The following is a 5,094-nucleotide window of genomic DNA, read 5'->3' on the forward strand; positions in this document are numbered from 1 at the left end:
AGATGAATCTTCCATAAATTAGTCAGCAAAAATAAATTAGAAATGAAAAAAATTGTAATTTAAAAACTACTTAGAAAATACATAACTGAATGAAAGGACAGGATTTCATGTTTTACCAGCACAGATTAGAACCAGAATATAGGAGAGTTAATTTGTATTTACGAAAAATTAAATTTGAATTTTTGGATAAAAAGATATGTCCTAGGATCACACAACTCCTAATGAAATGTCTTGGAATAGATTTCAAGAATGATGGACTTCACAACATTAACAAAAGTATTCTTGTCATCAGAGGTTTAATTTACCTTTTTGAATACTTTCTTATTTTTAATTTTGATAAAAGTTCACTTGTGGGACAAAGAAATGGGCTATTATCTGTTGAAGATAATGTGCATTCTCAACTGGACTGGTGAGAAATGTGTACATGTTGGAATATCCACTTTGCAAGCTAAGTGCCATATGTGATTGAATGTATAACAGAAATTGAAATAAAAATATTTTTTAAATTTTTTAAAATAACAAAGTTCACTTATGATTTCAAGGTATTGTTATTATTTCTTTGTCTCACTATTAATGAGTTATTTAAGTCTGTGTGTGTGTGTGTGTGTGTGTGTGTTTTCTCACACATGAACAAACATAAATAAAAGATGCCTTTCTTTATTACCTTGATTATCTTATCAGATCCAAGAGACTGTGGAGTACTACTGATTTTTTAAAAAAGTTTCCATAGAATGTATGAACTCAGCAGAGAGAGACAGAGAGACAGACAGCTGAAAAGCACTCTCCATGGGAAATGTTCATGCTACAATCCCTCAACCCTCTTCTCCAGTTCCCACTCCTTTCTGGATCTGGGGCACTCATATGTATATGCTTAACATATTTTTCAAGCTGCTGGTTCCAGGACTCAAACCACACAGTCAGTCATGTGAAATCCAGCTCATACAGACCATGAGCTGGATCTTAATTACCATTTGTACTCTGGATCTGCCAAAGGTATATTCAAATTTCAATTTTTCTTTTTCCTACTAAAAGAAGCATAGTTTCTTTAAAACAAAGCAAAAACTATGATTTAAAGAGAGAAGAACTTCCATTATACTCCTGTTGGTGATGTCTATGGTTTATAAATTGGATAGTCAAAGATTTAGGCTTGGTTATAGTAGGAATGTTGGTACCTCCCCCCAGATTCATACTTTCATATCTATAGCCTAGTGTGCTGGTAGTAGAAACTGGGGTCTAGGGGAGGTGATTAGGTCATGAGAGCTCTTCCCTTATGAACAGGTACAGTGCCTTTATAAAAGAAACTACAAGAGCTCACTAGGTCCTGCCACCTTGTGATAAAGCAGTTAAACATTACCACATACAGGGAACAAGCCCCAGCCAGACATCAAACCTCTCAGTGACTTAATCTTGGACTTAGCCTACAGAACTGCAAGAAATACATTTATTGCTTATAAGCCACCAGTCTATTATGCTTTTGTTACAACAGTTGAAATGGACTATGACAGCCAGGTCCTCTAATAACAACTCTGAATTTTCAGTGGATATTTTTGTAGCTAAGATAGTAGGAAATGTCAGAGAGAGACTAATAACACTGAAAAACATAGGGATTCAAATAAAATGAGTATGTCTCCTCCATAATTCTTTGAGACCAATCCTAACAAGAAGACTAGAAATGTAGATCTATAACCTCTACCTAGTCTTCCATGTTCCAGTCTCTGTAAGATAAATATCACTTGAATACCCTTGAAAAGACAAGAATAGTAAGACTTTATGGGAAAATTCACAATTGTGCTCTAGCACCAAGAAATCTTCTAATTTAATCAAGCTGAAATTTTTAGAGAAATTTGGCACCACTTTCCAATAAGAAAGGTTACATCTGCCAAATCAGACAGATCAGCTTAATAGCACTGGAAAACAACTGGATAGCAATATTTCATTCGGTTTAAGATCTCAAAATTAAATAAATAAATAAATAAATAAATAAATAAAAAGTAGAAGCACTCCACTTGTAGACATGTCACAGTCATTCTGCCCAACCAGGGCAAAACCCAGGCCTAGGTTCCACAATTCATTCCTCCCCTGGAAGCTCATTGCATGAGAAGAGAATGACATTCTCAAGTGGAGGGACCACTCTTATCTACAAAATCTGAGACACGTGAGGTATTTTAAGATTGTGAAAATAAGGGCAATAAGCAGAAGAATTATACCAAAGGAAGAACTAATGTAACAAAAAGAGCCAGAATTTAGAACAGAATTGTTAACATCTGAGAGAAAATGGAGAACTATAACCATGAATGAAGGGCACATGGTTTTACACAAGACCCATTGAGGATATTAGACATGAATAATGCATTAGATGAAATACAGAATCACAAGATAGATTGGCCACCAGAATAAAACAGATATAACAGCCACGTCATACCAAAATTCCACTTGAATATCCCACTCTCTCTGAAATGTAATCCTTCATTTCCAAAACAGGAATGCTTTTTCCAGTTTCCATAATATTATTCAATCCAATACCCTTCTCAAGTCTACAAGGTTTGCCACATAGAAGCTTTTGAAATCACTTGTTTTAATTATTTTGAAAACTCTTTAGGGAACTTTTTCATTTTATTTTACTCTTTTATTTTACTTCTTTGGCTGCTTTTCCACTCTCCAGCAATACTTTATAAATACTTCTGCAATTGACATCAATTGTATCTCCTACATAGGCATGCTAAACAAAATGTCAGAATTGGAGCATCTTTTAGAACCAGAAAACAATTTTTTAAAAAAATCAAACTATACCAAGTGTGGTCTATAGCATCAATATGACAATTACTTATCCTCTTAAACCTGCATGGAGTGAAAAATATATATGTATATGTAATATCTAAATCAGATTTTTATGCAAAGCAGTATTTGTTGTTAAAAGAACTCATTTTGTACATTTCAATACATAATACTACTGTTCAACAACAATGTTGATATTGTAACTCAGAGTGATCTTAAAGAATAAAGTAGATTTTGACAATTATTATTGTACATGCCAAATACTCCTCACCTCTGAAGTTTTCCTCATGAAAATGTGATTTTTTTTCTTATTTTTATTTCATTTCCTTTATGTCCTAAATGTTAGTGTCAGCTCAGAATGCATAAATGAGAGCCCACAGAGAGGCAGAGAAATTGTCATTATTGAAATAGAATCGCAGCTGTTTTGCACCTGTTGCTAAAATCGTTTTAGATGTTCTCTGTTGAGGTCTTCATAATTCTGTAGATATACAGTTCTATACCCTTGTATAAGAAAAACTATGCAAATATTAAACGTAGTTCTAAAGAAACAGCCTTGTAAGTATTTATTTTTAAAATAATACTTCACAGGGAAGATCTATTAAAATCATTTTACTATTCTTTAACAGTTTATGTGACCAGAAATATTTAGAATCAAGAGCTAGAAATTAGCTATATCTCTCTCCTGCCATGATGAATGAGGAAATGTTATTCAGGATTTTAGTAACGATAGATAATATTTACTGAATTATTGGGCACTTAGTTACTAGGAGTCTCATTTTACAAATAAATTGAGATTTGGAAAAGTCAAAACACTTGAACAAAGTCATAAGCTAGAAAGTGGCTGACCCCAAATCTATGTTTTTAATTATTAGGTAAACTTTTGCCACTCTGTAATAATAGCAATTGATTACCATCCTGTTATACAAGGTACATATGTGCAAGGTTTCTGTGATAGAAAGCATTAAGTTACATAGAGCTATTACATCTTCCAGAATTAACAGCCCATAACTCAGAAGAATCTATTTTTAAATAACAATGAATATTGTTCTGTGTTTGGGAAAGTGAAATATATTAATATAAAATATGCTTTAGAATTGTCTCTACAAGTTGCCCAGCATTTTTGAATCAAGTGATTTTTGGTTAATATGTATACCAGCTTCAAAAGAGATTTTTTTTAATACAAAATGGAAAGCTTAATGGAATTCTATCTTGCACTAAATAAAACAGAAAAAAAAGTTTTCAGAAAGTTTTGTTTTCTAGTCTCTTTCAAATTATTATAGAAATGTTGTCAATTTGATCATCTTAGAACAATATTGCTTGAGATATTAAAAACTATCTTCAGAATAATTTTTCTTGAATTATTTATTATCAACATAAACCTATCAATTAACCAGTTAGATTCCTTGAAAAATCCTTGAAGTAGACATAGAAACATCATTTTAGTTACGATAAACTATTTTAGAAATAATTTAAGTAAAATATATTTATTTTAACCCACAGAATTGCAAATACATGAACAATATTGAATTGTTCTTTAATAACAGATACTTCATGTAGAATAACCTCTCCTCTTCATCAGATTCTGTTAAAGACCTGTTCAAGCATTCCTAAGTGATCTAATGTGATTTATAATGTACCATAGCAGGCTACCTTCTTGGTCTTGTGGTTAAAGCAGCTGGATCACATATGGAGAACCACATAGTTCAAATTCCACCCCCAGAAACTTGAAAGACACACAACATACATGTGCATTCACACCCAAAATCCCAAAGGGGGTGGGGAATGGGGAAGAGATAATGGCATGACCATGCTCCATTGAAGGGTTCTTTCTCTCTCACTGTCTCTCTATCTCTGTCTCACTCTAACAAAGTTTTAAAAACTCAGCAGAGTTAGTAAATTGACTCAGAAACCATATAACCCCACCAAGATCATTAATAAAAAGTAAATTAATGTCAATTATTATTTATTGAGCTCAATGTTTGGGGGGTTGGTTTTTTTTTTCTTTTTTACTTACTATTTCAACAATTTAATAGAAATTCAATTCTAACATTTTTAATATTTTGGTCTTGTGACAGGAAAGCATTCTTAGATATACCATGCATCACTAGCCTAAATGTTATAAGTACAATATGGTATTTTTAGAAAAAGCATATATTTTAGAGGAGAGAAACCTAGATTTACATGCCAGTATTATCACATATTAGTTTATGTAATCTTCTTCCTGCTCTTCTTTTCTTCTATTTAATAAAAGATGAATATGGCATCATAAACCTGTAGAGATTTAAAATAGATATGTAATTTGAAATACAGACTATTATA

Source organism: Tupaia chinensis, unplaced genomic scaffold (assembly GCF_000334495.1).
Source record: "Tupaia chinensis unplaced genomic scaffold, TupChi_1.0 Scaffold145082_1, whole genome shotgun sequence".
NCBI lineage: Eukaryota > Metazoa > Chordata > Mammalia > Scandentia > Tupaiidae > Tupaia > Tupaia belangeri.